The sequence below is a fragment of the Pinus tabuliformis genome, chromosome 8 (genome assembly GCF_031772625.1).
Source record: "Pinus tabuliformis cultivar Carrire ecotype Pingquan chromosome 8, CPIR1, whole genome shotgun sequence".
NCBI classification, from domain to species: Eukaryota; Viridiplantae; Streptophyta; class Pinopsida; order Pinales; family Pinaceae; genus Pinus; species Pinus tabuliformis.
Window position 1 is genome coordinate 235,523,119 of NC_142294.1, and position 18,982 is coordinate 235,542,100.

The 18,982-nt window shown below is 43.7% G+C and overlaps 1 pseudogene; it reads right to left on the reverse strand.

The window, feature by feature from the left end:
• Positions 1 to 17,696, reverse strand: part of LOC149234995 (protein STAY-GREEN homolog, chloroplastic-like) — a 28,819-nt pseudogene extending 11,123 nt beyond the window's left edge.
• Positions 17,697 to 18,982: the final 1,286 nt, after the last annotated feature.

The window sequence follows — 18,982 nt, forward strand, 5'->3', positions numbered from 1 at the left end:
AATGCCGCGTCATTTATTTCTGGAAAACTGCCAGTACAGTTCCCCGCACCGCCTTTTGCAATTTGTGGTTTTACCTCCGAGGGCTCCGATCACACCGACTAGTTGACACGTGTCCACTATACGGTTTCAAAACCACCAATCCTCAGAATGTAAAGTTCGATTAAAAGGGGCTCCCAGGGAATTAATGACAGTCGTTCGATTAAAATGAAGGCTTGAAACCGTTAATTGAATTCAAAGATGCATACAGGCCTGAACATGACGTGACGTGACGTGAAAGCTTTTGTGTTTTGACCACCGGTTCTGTCAACAAAGAAATTAAATGAAATGTAATTGTGATTGGTAGACAGTAGGTAAAAGTTTTAATTATATTGTTTTTAATTCTCACGTGAGTATAGCATAGGTAAAAAACATGTAATGTTTGTTTTATTATGTATTGTATATGCAATGTAATATGCACAGAAGTGCGAAGAAGAAAACAGGGGCAGCGCAGAATCATTTTTGTGGAGAATGAAAACCCAATTCGCACAGCAGCTTGAGGGTAATGTTGTTTTTTTTTTTAATATGTAATGTATGTAGTGTAATACGCAGAGGGAAAATGGGCATTGTAATGCAAATACGCAGCAGCATATGAATTTTTTTTTGGTTGGTTGAAATGCAATGTAAAGAAAATGAAGCAACATATGTAAGGAATTACATTTACAACAGTAAATGTAAGAAATTTTTACACAACAGTGTAAAGAATGAAAGGAAATAGAGCATTGTTCTCTGTTCAGTGATTTTGTTTCACAATTTACCAGAAAATTCCCAACAATTCATTCACTCATTATTATTATTGAAATGAGTAAATAAATGTTTGAGACTATGATATGGGAGAGATATGCGAGTTGAAAAGTATGACGGGTAATGGGAAATTTGCAGAGAATTTTCCCATGATCGTCGACAACTGCAATTTGCCCCTGATCACATCTAAAACATTCATTCACTCATTATTATTATTGGAATGAATAAATAAATGTTTGAGACTGTGATCGGGGAGAGATATGCGAGTTGAAAAGTATGACCGGTAAGGGGGAATTTGCAGAGAGTTTTACCATGATCGTCGACAACTGCAATCTGCCCATGATCACATCTGAAACATTCATTCACTTATTATTATTGGAATGAATAAATAAATGTTTGAGACTGTGATTTGGGAGAGATATACGAGTTGAAAAGTATGACAGGTAATGGGGAATTTGTAGAGAGTTTTCCCATGATCGTCGACAACTGCAATCTGCCCCTGATCACATCTGAAACATTCATTCACTCATTATTATTATTGGAATGAATAAATAAATGTTTGAAACTGTGATCTGGGAGAGATACGCGAGTTCAAAAGTATGACTGGTAATGGGGAATTTGCAGAGAGTTTTCCCATGATCGTGGACAACTGCAATCTGCCCCTAATCATATCTGAAACATTCATTCACTCATTATTAGTCCTTGCCTTTGATCACATCTGAAACATTCATTCACTCATTATTAGTCCCTGCCTCCGGCAATGCAGAGACTCTAGCAATCGATACGTCGTTGACCAACCATTAATCAGTCCTTTGACCAACAAAAATTGTGCGCTATCAAAATTTAACCAAAGTTTATCCCTGGAAATTTTGGTGTAAGAAACTTATAACCAAACTTTTGAATTGAAGGTCTTATTACAAGCTTCACTAACTTATAACCTAACTTTTGAATTCAAGGTCTTATTACAAGCTTCACTTGCCCCGATGTTATTTTAGCAGGGACAAGTTATTTTATCGTAAGTTTGCGCATGTTAAGTATTATATGTAGGACATTTGTTTATATCAAAGCTTTTGTAGCCAGCCAATATACTTTGAAGCCCTTTCAGCCGGGACAAGTTATTTTATCGTAAGTTTGCACAGGTAAAGTATTTTATGCAGGTAGTTTATTTATATCAAAGCTTTGGTAGCCAACCAATATACTTTGAGGCCTTTTCAGGGCCCTTTCCACATGTCTATCAAGGCCCCTTCCACATGGCTATTACCATGCAACTCTGGCATGGTAAAAGATAGTCGGCGTAGAAGGCTTAGGCAGAAACTAGGGCCACCTCCTTCACTATTTCATTGTCGTTTTGTCGCCACCTACCCAGAAGAGTCTGCAAGTTTTCAATTCCAACCTTTGGACGTGCTCCAAATCCTTGGTATGCATGTTTCGTTCCTTGGTATATCTGTTTTCAAAATGGTATATATGTTTTCATTTTGAAAGGTTATACAAAAAGCTAATAAAATTTCTTGCAAATATACCTTGAAATCTTTTTAAAAAAACAAAGAAATGAAGCACAGGCAGTTCCTTGCGGAAGATGTAAAATCTAATTCTGGCAATGGCATCCAGGAGCCAATGCCCTCCACTTATATGACAGTGAACATGCAGAGACATTTTTTGCTGACAATTCTTCCACTGCGCAAGAACTTTGTCTCTTTGTAACCTGTTATACCATCCCTGCAACTGTGCTCATATATAAAGAAATAACAGGCTTTAAACTTCTGAGCCATATATAAAGGTAAGGCCTACTGGCTCCTGGCAAAAAGGTAAGGCAAAAGGTAAGCAACCCTCGGCAGCCAAGTTGGTATGGAAGAATTGCTGAAAGCATCTAAGCGGATGCCGGGAATGGGTGCAATACAATGGGAAACACCTGATCCAGATTTAAGCAGGAATGCAACAAATTACAGAGATAACCATATACACAAAGATGCAGCGGAAATAATACTTCATTTCATTAATGGAAAATACTGACATATGCTTACAAATAGAAATGGCAATAAACTAGCTAGGGCGATGGTAGCTTATCTCTGAGAAGAGATGTGATGGCTACATGCCTCTGAACTGTTCTGAACTGTATTACAATGAGGCTCGAAGGCCTATTTATTGTTGAGAAACAATGGAAAACCCTTCACATACCGAAACCTAACCCTAGAAGATGAAACGCCAAATTGTGGGCCCCGTTTGGGTAAATTGGTACATCAATTTCCCGGGGTCGTAACTTTGGCATACGATCTCCGTTTGACGCGTACGATAGCTCGTTAGAAAGATCTATCCGAGTACTACCACTTTGGGAGGCAACATAGGGCTCGGTTGCCCCAGAATTCCAAAAAAACGTCGTTTAGGGCCTCAAAATGGCTCCGGAAGTTCAGGACCCGAAAAACTGCTAAAAATAGTAAACTGTGCTACAATTAAGGAAACTGAAAATGCTGAGAAAGACAATGGTGGGGGTCCAGGTGGACCTGGCAGGTGGCCACCAATATCCACCTGGATCATTCCTCCCCCCTTAGGAAGCAATGGTCCCCATTGCGTTGAGCTCCTCCATGAGATGAGGAAACCTCTGTTGAACTTGTTCCCTGGTGAGCCACTTGCCCTGCTGAAGGAGTTGGCCTGCTTTGACAACTCGATACAGTTGGATATGCTGTTGGCGAGTGTTCTTGATCTGTGTGTCCATGATCCGATCAGTTGCAGCTTGTTCCATGCAATCTGGATTTAATTCTGTGGGTTTGAGCTGTTCTGCAATGTCGGATGTGTCTAGCAATGGTGGAAAGTATGGCCGAAGGCGGTCCACATTGAACACTGGGTGCAGGCCAAGGAATGGGGGAATGCTGAGCTCAAATGCATTGTCTCCCATAGCCTTAGTAATGGTGTAAGGACCATATCGAAGTGGTCTCAATTTCCGATAGGCTCCAGTAAGGCGTTCCTTTTGCAAATGCAACCAGACTTTGTCGCCCACCTGAAACTTGTGTGGCACCCGGTGTTGATCATGTCGCTGCTTGTACTTGGCATTTGATTTCTCAAGAATGTCATGGACCTACTGGCGAATATGTTGGATGCGCTCAATGAAGCTGGTGGCCTTATCTGTTTCGGACTGGACATGAGCTGAATTCATGTGAGTAGCTGCAAGTGGCATGGCCACATCAATGGGGCATAGTGGCTGGAATCCTAAACCCACCTGAAAAGGGCTATGGCCAGTGGAGCTGTGAAGAGCTCGGTTGTAGCTGTGCTGAACATAGGGGAGGCTCTCGTCCCATGTGCGTGGATGCTTTGAGTTATACATGCGCAGAATGTGCACAATCATCCTGTTGACAACCTCTGTCTGGCCATCAGTTTGAGGATGGAAGGCTGTGGACTTCGTGAGTTTGGTGTCCAGCATTGACCAGAGACTGGACCAAAATGTGCTGAGAAACCGACTGTCCCGATCTGAGATGATAGACTGTGGGATCCCAAAGTGCACCCACACTCGTTCAAAGAAGAGTTTAGCAGTGGCTTCTGCTGTGATATTCTTCTTGCAGGCCATCATAATGGCCATCTTTGAGAACCTGTCGACGACCACAAAAACACAGTCATTTCCATGCTTAGTGGAAGGAAGGCCTGACATGTAATCCATGGAGATGGATTCCCAAGGTCGACTAGGGGTAGGCAACGGGGTATAGAGGCCTTGCTTCTTAATGGTCGGTTTGGCAATGGCACAGGCAGTACATGATCGGATGTACTTCCCAACATCCTGTCGAAGATTCGGCCAATAGAAATAGTTTTGCAGTACTGCCACTGTTTTCTCGACCCCGAAATGCCCAGCAGCCCGACTGTAGTGTGCTTCCCAAATCATCTTGGCACGCTCGCTTGAAGGAACACAAAGGTGACCGAGGTGGCATAATAGGGCATCCTGGAGGTGAAAATCTGCAACCTGCCGACCCTCCAAGAGTGTCTGGTATGTGTGGCCGAATTCTGGGTCGCTTTTGTAGAGAAGTGGCCAATCAGAAGTCTCGTGCCCGCAAGAGTTGAGCACGGTGGTTAGCGCCATGATCGGTGGTCGACTGAGGCAATCTGCAACATTATTGGTGCTGCCCTTTTTATACTTGATATTCAAGTGAAACTGTTGCAGGTATGTAGACCACTTCTGATGGCGATCATTCTGCAATTTCCCTTGGGTCTGTATGAATTGCAGAGGTCGGTGGTCTGTGTGGATGACCGTTTCCTTCCCCAAATTGTAATGCTTCCATTGTCGGCAGGCTTGTACAATGGAATACATCTCTTTATCATAAGTGGGGTACTTCCGGACTGTGTCTGAAAGTGTTTCACTGTGATATGCCACTGGATGTCCATGTTGAGTAAGGACTGCCCCAATAGCATAGTCAGAGGCATCTGTCTCGACCTCAAATGGTTGTTGTAAATCTGGTAACGCGAGCACTGGTGCCGTGCAGAGGCGATCCTTCAACTCCCTGAATGCCTTCTGTTGAGATTCAGACCAAAAGAATTTTGCTTTCGCCCCGCCCTTGGTGACTTGACTCAAGGGCCAAGAAATATGAGAAAATCCCAACACAAACCTGCGGTAGAAGTTGGCAAGACCTAGAAAGCTGCGGAGCTCTGTTAGAGTGGTTGGAGAGGGCCAATCCCGAATGACTTGGACCTTGGCTGGATCGACATGCACCCCCTGTTCATCAATGATGTATCCCAGATACTGGACCTCGGTCATGCCAAAAGTGCATTTCTCCAAATTGGCACATAGCTTGTGTTGCCGCAGTGTTTGGAGAACCTGTCGGATGTGGTGGAGGTGCTCTTCCCAACTCTGGCTGAAGATCAGAATGTCATCCAAGTATACTACTACAAAGGAGTTGGTGAATGGCCGCAAGATGTCATCCATTAGCCTCATAAAGGTTGCAGGAGCATTCGTCAATCCGAAAGGCATGACCAACCATTCGAAGAGGCCCTCCTTGGATTTGAAGGCAGTCTTCCACACATCTGAGGGTTCAATTGGTACCTGGTGATATCCTGACTTCAGATCGATCTTGCTGAAATATTTCGCCCCCTTTAGTTGGTCTAGGAGGTCATCAATCCGCGGGATCGGGTACCTATTACGGACAGTGATCTTGTTCAGCGCCCGATAGTCAATACAGAGTCTCCACGTCCCATCCTTCTTCTGTACCAACACTATCGGGCTCCCACAGGGCGAAGAACTCGGACGGATGTGACCTTTCTGTAGGAGCTCCTGAATCTGCCTCTTGATTTCATTGTTCTCCAGAACGGAGCGCCGATAAATTGGTCCATTGGGTAGCGGCGCACCTGGGGTCAGATCAATGGAGTGCTTGACTTGACAGTGCAGAGGAACCCCTGCCGGGGAGGTGAAGATGTCTTTGTACTCCTCCACAATCTTGTCCATTTGTAGCTGCCGTGCAGAGGGACCTCGTTTGGAGGCCGCGGCCACTGTCTTCTTCTTCCCTTGAGGGCGTATCATCAGGAAAACAAATTTCCTGGTTTTGGAAATGATCTTACTGCATTGTTTTGCAGTAATCAAAGAGATGGCGGCAGGTGGTGGTACCTCTGGTATCCTGAACAACTTATTTCCCAATGTAATAATAACAGCACGGGGCCTTGATTCATACACAGCATGTCGCTTCCACAAGTATGGTTGTCCTAGTAATACATCACAAACTTCAAGGGGAGCAATGTCACACAATACCTCATCCGTGAAGGGCTTGATGTTGTATGGAAGGCGACACTGCTGGCTCACGCGAAGATCTTGCCCTTGGTAAAGCCACCCAATGGTGTATGGTTGTGGATGTGCTGTGGTCGGTAAGCCCAACCGCTTCACGACCTCTGCCGAAATGAGGTTCTTTTGACTCCCGCTATCAACAATGAACTGTATCGGGGAGCCCTTGACCCACATCTGGGAGTGGAAGAGACGCTCCTCCTCCTCTGGATCTTCGGGTTCATTTTTCTGGATCTTTGCGGTAGCAACAGTGGCGCTGGGATCCGCATCAATGATCTGCTTCCCTTTTTCATACCCCTTATCGGGTTCTGACTCAGAGTCGGAACATGCATCTGATTCTGAAACCTTTAGCTCAGCCACCAGTGACTGTTTGGCCCGACACTCACTTGTGTTGTGAGTGGAGCTCTTATGGAACTCGCACCATTTTCCAGTGTCCTTTCTCGGCTTCGCGGCGTTGCTCTTTGCTTGCAGCTTCAGCTGGTTGTCTTGGGCTGTCCCGCCTTGGCTTTGTCCTTTGTTCTGTGGTTTAGGGGCACCTTTCCCCTGCTTTGGATTCGCTGATCCAAAGTCTCGCTTCTTTTGTTTAAACTTCTGCTCGACTTTGACGGCATACCGGTATGCTGCGCCGAGCGAGGGGATGTTTAGGAACTGTATTTCTTCCTGGATGTATGTTATATACATTTTTGTGCCTCGCGTCAAGGAGCAGGAAATGTCGATAATTACAGGGATCCTCAGTCCCTAAACATGTTGTTCTTACCCCTAAAAGAACAAGGTCATCAATCAACAGCACTTCCAATCAGTTCTCCACCTGAAAACACTTCAGAACAGGCTTATTTTGGATCATGTCAGCTGCTTAACTGAGCTTCTGCATTGTATTGCAACTGTCCCACTCTGTACCTGCGCTGGAAGTCAAAAACAATGAAGGCTACCTGCGCTGGGCGAGATTGGCCAAGTGGCACAGTCCTCCTGCAAGGTGTCAATTGCCCAGGAAGCTTCCAAACTGACACTTGGGTCATGAGATTCGCCCTGTGATGAGTAAGAGGTACTTGATCACCATGTGTAAGCAAGGATCTCCAAGTGGACACAGGAACTGAAGATTAACTGGAGATGGAGAGGACACAAGGCAGCTTCATGTCAGTCTCAAGCTGACTCATCCTTTTCTCTTCTCTCCTATATATAGAGCTCTTCTATGAGGTCTATGGAGGCTGGAATTTTGGTATAAGCAAGGAGGTGCTGTTGGTATACTGCCAGGATTATTGGGTGATTGTTTTACTAGAGGTGAAGAAGAGAGTTCTTGCTGCCGAGGAGGTGTTGCTGGATTGGGGCCAACATCATTGGTTGTAACTTCCTCTGGAACCCTGTTACTTTCTATCAATAAAGTTTGCATGTTCTTCTATATACTTGTTTTACATAGATGCTTTTGTGTTTACATGTATATTTGATGCAACCTAATCCATGCTTCAATTATGATTGCTTGTATCTCGTAGTTTGCTCCCTTTTGTTGTGCAGATTCTGTGTGTAGCTGGATCGGCTTGGAGAGTAAAGAGCTGGGAACGGGATACAAAGCGAGAAGGACAAGGATCGACTAAGCGCAAGACACCAGGTTGGTTGATTTTCTTTCTATTCTCTCTGTGCTTTCATAAAGATGAACATGAAAACTTTGTCATTCAATTGTTGCTAAAGTCTGTCACCTTTAGAAAGGGTTAGTGTCATCCGCATCGGATACTTTTCCCCACAACAAACTGGCGACTCCACTGGGGAGATCCTAGTATCTTGTTGTTGTAGTATTTTGCTATTCATTTCTTGAAGAAAGGAGTACCGAATCGAAAAGCTTTTGACTCTATCAAAAGCGAAGTAGAGGGTTTTTGCTACTCTTGCTCCTTCGCTGAGCAAATTCAAGATTTAAAGAGCTAATCTACAGATGAATCCTTACTCTTTGTGATAGATCTTTATCCTCTTGATAATCCCTTAGCCTGTACTTAACCCATAGCATTTTATTTCAGTCAAAACAGTACATTTTTGAGCTTTTTATGACCCGGAATTCTTAGCAGACGTAACTCTCGTAAGTCAGTGCAGGCTGTCCACAGGCAGTCTGCATTACAGTGCAGGTGCTCCCTTCGGGAACTGCGCTGAGAGTGAAACTGGAAGACCAGTGCCTGCGCTGGTCCAGTTGGCCTTAGTCTAGCTCAGCTCTTCCTTTGTGTCTTGGCCCTGTTTGCACTTGTTTTGACTGATTGCTTGCTGGTTATTGTATTTGCTGTAGACCACTTCTCCTTGACATTATTCCGCCTCAGTTGTGTGATGAAATTGTAAACGTTCTTTCAGTATTTCTTGTTTCAGTTACAATTTCCCATTGTGAAAAGCGAACCTAGTAGCTGTGGCCTCTTAGATTGCGATCTTATGAGTTAGTGTTATTGCTGTTCATAGCTGTTTTGGATTGGTTTGCTTCTCACTTTATGGTTTGAATCTATACTTTTCCTGTATTTAAAACAAGTCTTTCATAAGGTGTTCTTTTGATTATGGACAAGCTTGTTTATTTCTACTTGAAAGTTGATTCAAAAATCATACAACAGTTTCCTTTTGTTAAGCATCAACATTAAGGATAACGAAAAGAAATACATGCATTGTGCATTTTGCATTTGACTGTATGCTTGACGATTTAGGAAAATGTGCATTTTAGTGTGTGTTCTTTGATCTGTGGAAAAAGTTGTGTCTTGCTCTTTCCTCAAGTAGATTAAGGTTTTCAAAGTTGAAAGATTGAAAAGATTTTGCTTCTCATTCTTAGATTGCATATAGGAAGTTGTATATATACATCTCGTGGCGAACCTGAAAGGCAAACTGTTAAGAAAGATCAACATTAAAATAAACTCAATTTACATAACAACGCTTTGGAATTTAACGCAAACATCTAGAGGTCTAGGTAGAGACGTGTTCCGGCGTCGTTAAACATAGTGACTGTCGATCTCTACGAAGGTGGGTGATTCCTCCTGAGAGTCGGTGGCACTAACACGGATTTGAGCTCCCGCGTACCGTCGCGTATATTGGGAGACCCCTATAGGCTTTTATCCTTTATCCTTAGGAAACCGTGTCGGCCGCCCTACTGATCGCGATGCAGTGAACACAGCATTCACGAAGATCGACCACCCGTACCGTAAAACGTATTCTGTGGTTTCGCGAAAGGTTTGGCACACCCTCTGCCTAGATCTCCAGAGCAGTTTCTTTTGGCCCTTTTCAAACTCTATAACTGAAAAGGTCCAACCGAGCATTTGTCACTTCGGGCTCGTTAATACATCGAAGGCGACTAGAGTCATCTTTAGCTTTTTCTCGACTCTTAAAACATGAAAAAGCAAGTTTGTGTCTAAAAGCGTCGTAAATAAAACTTATTTTAAAGCGGAACATAATCACCTGTTATTCCCACGTTGATCTTTCAGTTGAAAAGTATGGAGCCCACCAACCAAGGAAGTAACCTTGGCGGAAGTCCAAATCCCTTCTCCTCTTAGGGAGATGTTGGTGCGCCTCATATGGCTACATTGTCACTTCCAGGATTGACAATCGGCCTTCCTGTTTGGCTCTTTTCAACTAATGTTGTCCAAATCGCCACTAATCCTGAGCAGTCGAATCAACTGTCAGAACAATCTAGAACTACCCACCAGCCTTCTACCACTTGTGATACTTCCTCTGATCCTTCATCTTCGCAGGGTAGAGCCGGCAAAAGTCAGCCTCCCAAGGAGAAGAAAGAAAAGAAGAAGAAAGGGAAGAAGCAGAAGGAGCCTCTGGCGAAGGCGACTGGGGGCAAGCAGAAGAAAACTGACAAAAACCCACACACTGCACCGACCGGGCCTAAATCGCCATGTGTCATTTGCAAAGGGATCCATTTCCATCATGATTGTCCTTGTATTCCCCGGATACTAAGGGACTGGTCCCCGAGGTTGCACAATCCGGTAGCATCAACCTCTGGTTGTCAAGTTGATTGCATTCCCTCAACTAGCGAGAGTGAAGGACGAAGAAGGGGACCAAGATCACCCTGTCTATTGTGTGAAGGTCACCATGCCATCCACAAATGTCCATTCTTAGATGAGGCAAAGAGAGTTTTGGAAGATCGCCCGGTGTCACCGGTGCAACTTCCGCCTGGATACCGAAAACTCGCGCCTAATCCCTCGATAGTTGAAAATCCAGTTGAACCACTCAAGTGGTCAGCTGATGTGTCAGTCATTGAGAATGAACCTACCGAATCTAGACCAGACGAAAATCTAAAGGTCGAAACGGCAGTTGACCCGGTTCTTCCTTCAAAGGTTCTATCGTCCAATGACTCCGTCATTGAAGACCTGTCTTCAAATGACACCGTCACCGAAGTGTCGTCTTCATGTGACACCCTCACTGATGAGAACAAGGATGACACCATCCAGGTTCTCTTTATCAGCACCGACTCCGACGAGCATCCGGGCAATGCGCCCATTCCTTTATCGCAGGAAGGAACATCATCTGAGTCGTATCCGGCCGTATATTCGGTCCCACCACCAAGCAACCTGGTTGTATCCTTTGATTGGAATCAACTAGGCAGACCCCGGTTACCAGCCAGTACACCATTTAGAATCATTGTCCAGATCTATAGAATGGTTATGGCTGGTACTATCATTGATGAAGGGGCGTCTGTGAGTATCCTTTCCTCTATTGCTTGGAAAGCACTGGGTTCCCCAGCGCTTTTACCTGAGTTGAGAAATCTCTCAGGTTTTGATAAAGGAACCAGTCGACCATTAGGAATCCTCCCCGATGTACCTGTTACATTGAAGGGGAAGACCGTCAGGATGAACGTGTTGGTAGTTCAAGGACCCTTGGATTATAACCTACTCCTTGGACGCGACTATATTTATTGCATGGGAGCGATAGTCTCCTCACTCTTTAGAGTAATGTGTTTTCCACACGAAGGAAGGGTGGTCAAGCTCGTAGACCAGCTTTCATTTCCGGGATCTCGCATCGCAAATAGTCAAATACCAATCCTAAATGGTCTGTTCACTCAAGATTCGCCTCCGCCCCCAGTCCTCCTTCCCGATGAGCGCGAGTAATTCGGAAAGAAAGACTAGGACCCAGGGGGCATGCACCCTGGTCTGCTTCGGGCAGAAGAAACTCCGGGTACAAGGAAGAATTTCCGCAAGAGAACATGACTAGTCCGTACCCCGTCCGAAGGAAGTGGGGTTGTTCTGGAATAATGATCTTTTGTTAAAGTTATGTGTTTGGGAATCATTCACCTTTGTCTAAAAAAGTGGGCAATGCCCAAGTAGGAATTCCCTTATTGTAACAAGTAGTCACCATCTTTAAATTCAAGCCTCGCCCATCGAAACATATGTTTTGAAGGATAAGCAGGGGCAGTAAACTAAGAAGGAGACCGTATTGTTGTGACAGAGGGTAACCATCTTTGGACAACCCAATGATAGACACCGCCGAAGAAAGAGATTGATTTGCGGCAGCGAATAGAACCACTCTTCGGATAATAAGAAAGAGGCAAGCCTCCCTCGATAATACAAATGTTTTATCTTTGAGTAGTGTTCTTCTATTGTCACAATAGCTGTTTGTTAAAAGTGGGAAGACAGGAAGTCTGAGTACTGCGTAAGACCCCTTAAAATAACGAGAAGACAAGTATCGTTAGCATTAGATTAGCAAGATGACAAATAACTGTGAACACCCAAAGAAAAGCAGAAGTAGGAGAGAGGAGGGGCAACCTCGAAATTCTATCCTATACCTGGGGGCATGCAAACTTTCTGGAGTGCAAGCTAGGGGCAGTTATTTATCTGGTTTTAAGATTAACCGTTTCCAAACTTGCATGAAAGAAAGCCTGTGGGGCAGAAGCGAAATTTGCCAAAATAAGAGCATAGCTGTAGTAAGGCATAAGCTCTATAAAAATTGGTCCTTATAGGAGGCGTTCTTATGACTGGTATATCGAGCAGTTTTAGCATATAGTTCATGCTCGTTAAAAAATAAACGCGAAATTCGAGCAGTTTTAGGCCTGAATTTATGCTCGTTAAAAAATAGAAAAGTGTGAGCAAATGTTTCCCCCAGAGTTCAAGCTCATGGAAAAAATGAACCGGTAAATAACCTTTTGAGATCGTAAATTCATTAGCCATAAGAACCTTGATCGTGTTTTCATCCACCACCTCCACCGTTCATTTGGCCGATCATTCACTTCCATTTGTGTGTTTACCTCTTTTGAGAAACAGCTGCGAAGAGTGATTTCACCTAGCCATCCTTGTGACACTGCCGTGATTGGAAATTCCAACCTGTACCTGGAATCTGTAGCTATCCCTGTTTATCACTCGTTCCTCAAAAGACGAGTCTTCTTTCAGCTCTTTTCACTGACTCGTAAAATATGAAAATTTTGCCGAGTTTTGGCCTTCCAGCTCGTTAAAATGACTGGAACGCTATCCCTCCTCTAAATTTTAATCTTTTTGGACTTGAGGGATTATTGCACAAAAGGATCGAGCGCTTGCCTGGTTCAGCTCGTTAAAAATACCGAACAGCCATCCCTTCTGTATTGTTTTATACTTTTTCGGACTTAAGGGATTAGCTGACGAAAAAGGAATTATGGAGTTGACTTTCTGTACCTTTTTAGACTCTCTAAAAATGAAAAGGACCGAGTTTTCTTTGTCGTTAGACTCGTTAAAATGATTAAATAGCGACAAACTTGTCTTTAGACGAGAACGAGTTTCCCTATCGCTAGGCTCGTTAAATCTTAGCGATGGGCTTGCCCGAAGGGCAGGTTATAGAACAAGCATATGTTATCCTCCTCAAGCTTGACAAAAATAAAGAGGTACTGGTCAGAAATGACTGGGGAAAAATTGGGAGAACATCAAAGTTTAGAGGTAGCAAGTCACTCTTGAACATGACACTTTTCTTCCGTATCACATCGGGTTGGGTTGTCTCATTCACCGGTTTCATCACCATGGTCCTCGCCACACCATCCATTCGGGGTAATGCTACCGATCCATCACATCAGTGTCGTTATATGTTCAAGAGGGGTCATTCAGAAAGTGTCAACCGTGTCCCATCCACTACCATACATTTTCCTTCATCCATTTCATGATCGCCACCCTGAATCATATGTCACAGTTTGTTTCACCTCCACTAAATCATTAGCTCCGTTCCGTGTCATTGATGTGGGATTCATCAAGGCCCTCCTTTGACGGATCACTTCTTGTCGACTTCATCTCATTATCCAAGAAGTCGATCTAGGAACACCCCCATCAGTACTTTGAAGCTTGCATGCCTCAATGGCAAGTTTCTCACTTCCGGCGACAGGTATACATCAATGACCTTCGACCAGAAGATTTTGCGTGGCGTTCGACGCCAAGTCCTTTATTCACGCCACGTGAATTGTACTGCCGTACCTTGAGGGTCATCGTCATTATTGGTGATTCCTCTCGCGCTTGTTAACGGTTTTCATTATTGACCGGTAATCAAGCGATGTCTTTCCATGTTCGACTTCAGCGTAATTCTCACATGGATCGACTTGTACTTAGAGTGAAGATCGAACAAGTTTGAAGACCCCGGATCTAGTTTCATCCATCCGGGCTGCGATATATATTCAGGAAATATAAAAGCATTTGCCATGTACATCATTGCAGCAAATGATCATCCTCCTCAAAGGATGATAATTTTAGCGGAAGATTATCAGTCTGTCTTCAGACGATCGTCTGTCATATGTACCAAAATGTATTTATAGAAAGCTGAGCATGGGAATACCCGCCTCAGCTAGATCATGAGAATAATGATGAATGAAAGATAATGTATTGTATTGTATTGTATTACAGGGCACTCTCCTCAGCACTGGAACGAACTTCGGACCCTCTAGCTAAAGCATTTCACCCGATTAACGGCCTCATACTTTAGGGGGCAACTGTTATAGACATTTTTGTGCCTCGCGTCAAGGAGCAGGAAATGTCGATAATTACAGGGATCCTCAGTCCCTAAACATGTTGTTCTTACCCCTAAAAGAACAAGGTCATCAATCAACAACACTTCCAATCAGTTCTCCACCTGAAAACACTTTAGAACAGGCTTATTTTGGATCATGTCAGCTGCTTAACTGAGCTTCTGCGCTGTATTGCAACTGTCCCACTCTGTACCTGCGCTGGAAGTCAAAAACAATGAAGGCTACCTGCGCTGGGCGAGATTGGCCAAGTGGCACAGTCCTCCTGCAAGGTGTCAATTGCCCAGGAAGCTTCCAAACTGACACTTGGGTCATGAGATTCGCCCTGTGATGAGTAAGAGGTACTTGATCACCATGTGTAAGCAAGGATCTCCAAGTGGACACAGGAACTGAAGATTAACTGGAGATGGAGAGGACACAAGGCAGCTTCATGTCAATCTCAAGCTGACTCATCCTTTTCTCTTCTCTCCTATATATAGAGCTCTTCTATGAGGTCTATGGAGGCTGGAATTTTGGTATAAGCAAGGAGGTGCTGTTGGTATACTGCCAGGATTATTGGGTGATTGTTTTACTAGAGGTGAAGAAGAGAGTTCTTGCTGCCGAGGAGGTGCTGCTGGATTGGGGCCAACATCATTGGTTGTAACTTCCTCTGGAACCCTGTTACTTTCTATCAATAAAGTTTGCATGTTCTTCTATATACTTGTTTTACATAGATGCTTTTGTGTTTACATGTATATTTGATGCAACCTAATCCATGCTTCAATTATGATTGCTTGTATCTCGTAGTTTGCTCCCTTTTGTTGTGCAGATTCTGTGTGTAGCTGGATCGGCTTGGAGAGTAAAGAGCTGGGAACGGGATACAAAGCGAGAAGGACAAGGATCGACTAAGCGCAAGACACCAGGTTGGTTGATTTTCTTTTTATTCTCTCTGTGCTTTCATAAAGATGAACATGAAAACTTTGTCATTCAGTTGTTGCTAAAGTCTGTCACCTTTAGAAAGGGTTAGTGTCATCCGCATCGGATACTTTTCCCCACAACAATGTACTTGTGCAGGCAGCCACGGTATTTGAGTATCAAATGTTGCTCCGAATCCTTGATACCCAACTTTGTGCGAAGGGTATGGAAAAGATTGGTGAACTCCGGCACATCTTGGTCCCTTCCCTACCGCAGCGTGGTCCACTTTATGTATTCATCCTCATAGCTTCCGACAGGGTAGTACTGCTCCTTGATGGCATCCCGGAACGAATCCCAGGTGGGTGCGGCTGAAAATAGTGAGCCAGTACTTTCATCCTTCTGCTCGCAGTAGGTTTCCCACCAGTCCTTGACGTGGGGGGCTACTTTAAGAAGAGCAAAAACAATCTTTTCCCGACTCGAAAATTCATGAACAAAAAAATAACCCTCTAGCAGATTTAACCATTTATCTACGGCATCGGCGTCTATCTGACCCTCGAATATGGGGATTTCAAAATTAACTTGTACCTTAAAGGGTGTGGCGTTTCCAGAGGAGCTGCTGGAAGCCGATGCGGCGCTTCTGGGTAGCCGCTGAAGGATCTGCGCAAAGCTGTCCATCATCGCGTTCCGTTGTCGCTCGAGCGCTTCTTCGAGCAAGATTTTGATGGGATCTCCTGCCCCCTCGTCTTTCTTCTCGTCCGCCATGGGAGGCCGTCGGGATTTGCGAGGCTGGTCTTGCAAAGGTTCAACCAGTTCAAGCCCTAACTCCTTATATCCCGACCTTGTTGGGGACATGCAAAGAAAAACAGAGAAAAAGCAGACCGCTCTAATACCACTGATCCAGATTTAAGCAGGAACGCAACAAATTACAGAGATAACCATATACACAAAGATGCAGCGGAAATAATACTTCATTTCATTAATGGAAAATACTGACATATGCTTACAAACAGAAATGGCAATAAACTAGCTAGGGCGATGGTAGCTTATCTCTGAGAAGAGATGTGATGGCTACATGCCTCTGAACTGTTCTGAACTGTATTACAATGAGGCTCGAAGGCCTATTTATTGTTGAGAAACAATGGAAAACCCTTCACATACCGAAACCTAACCCTAGAAGATGAAACGCCAAATTGTGGGCCCCGTTTGGGTAAATTGGTACATCAATTTCCCGGGGTCGTAACTTTGGCATACGATCTCCGTTTGACACGTACGATAGCTCGTTAGAAAGATCTATCCGAGTACTACCACTTTGGGAGCCAACATCAGGCTCGGTTGCCCCAGAATTCCAAAAAAACGTCATTTAGGGCCTCAAAACGGCTCCGGAAGTTCAGGACCCGAAAAACTGCTAAAAATAGTAAACTGTGCTACAATTAAGGAAACTGAAAATGCTGAGAAAGACAATGGTGGGGGTCCAGGTGGACCTGGCAGGTGGCCACCAATATCCGCCTGGATCAACACCATATCAATGGACCCCTAATCTCTCGCATGGTCAGGCATCTTTAGATAAGATAATAAGCTCCCGCATTGGTTTTTTAGAAAGCCTTATAGCCAAGACCGAGCAAGGCGAGTTCTTGGTCGAAGCCAATAAAAGGTTTAAGGCTTTAAACTTCCAAGCCATAAAAATCCTATTTTGTGCACATATATAAAGAACTCATAGGCTTTAAACTTCTGAGCCATAAAATCATATTTTGGGCACATATATAAAGAAATCACAGGCTATAAACTTCTAAGCTATAAAAATCCTATTTTCAAAATATTCAGCAAAACAAAACATGGGTCGGCCTGATATTTATTGATTTTTTGAGAAATAGCCAATGTTAACTTGGCCGTGATGTCGCTGTGTGTGAGCGTATAAATCCTCGGAAAATGCCCCAGCTGATTCTCTTCCTGTGCTCTAAGAAATAGGACCTTGAGCTTCGATGCCTAGAAGACTGTAGGCCCAAACAATCTCGCGCCTTACCAAACCAATGCCAAGGGTCAGTCCTCATAATCAATGAATTAACAGAGCATAATGGAAAAATATCTGCCGTGGTGAATCACTAAGATTACCATACGAGTACTATTAGGTCGGGGTAAGCTGCTATTAATTCGATGTCTGTTATTGGACCGTAATTGATAGTCAACCAGAGCATTCCAAGGGCTCCCGCTATCCAGAAATCTAAAGGAGAACTTTACCTTCGATTTCCTTGTGAACTAAGATTGTGGATTCTGTGGTGCAGACGAAATCTGCCCACCGGAATGGGGAAAGGAGTAACATTGTTGTGTTTTTACAACAAATAATGTTGATACCACCATGGCTAGGGTTTCTGATTATATTTCTGAAGTTGAAGTTGTTGTTGTAGCCAGGTCATCGGTCATATGCATAGACAACACGAGAGACAACACCTGTTGTTGGGACTCACAATTGACCTATTTTTGACCTTATCTTTTGCCGTATTATTACCCTTTTGCAGTCATAAGTTGAAAGCTTTTATTTTATAATGACATATTAACCCCAAGGTATGAAGTAACCTTCCGCATATCTATGTTTAATTGTTTATTTCATATTCGTGAATATCTTTATACTTATCCTTGGAAACGCTGACTAAATTGTCAAATAATCGTCTTAAGCTTGCAGGAGTTATAATGTATAGTTGCTGTAACACCAAAAACAGCAACTACGCAGTTGCTGCAACACCAGAAACAGCAACTACGCAGTTGCTGCAACACCAGAAGCAGCAACTCCGTAGTTGCTACAGTTAGCAACAGCAATTACCTAAAGCAAGCTATTTTGTAACAGCCACGAACAACAGATGGCAGCTATCTAAAGAATCTTGACGTGGCATAATCAAGCGGAAGTCTAAAGAAAGAAGAACACAGTTAGCATGAACAAGCATGGGGAAATGGCGAAGGAATATGAAGATCCCGAGAAGACGGTCAAAGTCAGTTACCCGCTGTGTAACAGCTAAAGCTCAAGAAAAGAATGTATTATCATACTGTTGTAACAACACTCTGAATTGCTTATTTTTGACAAGATGGGTTAACTGAATAGGCTGTAATACTCTATTGTAATAGATGTCTCCTCTATAAAGAGGAGACATCTACATGAAACAAGAGGGAGTCGGTGTCTACGGTCAGTTTGTAATCGAGATTCTGAGAACATCAGCAAGTCTGAACTCTATTGTATTTAATCTTCTTGGCAGATGAATATAATATTGTTTTGAGCACTTAATCCCGTCTTTGTTTTCCTGGGGAATCTTGTGAGAGGGACTGGGCCCACCTTCCTCACAAGATTCACCCATTTACTTTCTTGTCAAGTGTGTAAGTGTGCAGTAATTTCTTTCTGGTACTCTGTTTGGATTTGATAGCATTACCTCTGGTATTCTTTGTTTTGCTAGTACTCTGTTTCATTAATCACTTGAGTTTGTTTCTCACCGGTGAATGAGAGTGCAGTGTGCGTTAGTAAATCTGATTACAGGGGCAGGTGCTGAACGTCCCCATCTGGAGGATAGGGTCCTGATCCTCTGCCAACAGAGCATCCATTATTTTGCTTTCCAGATTCATAGTTTTAATTAATTGCTTTCATCTTAACAAGTACTGTA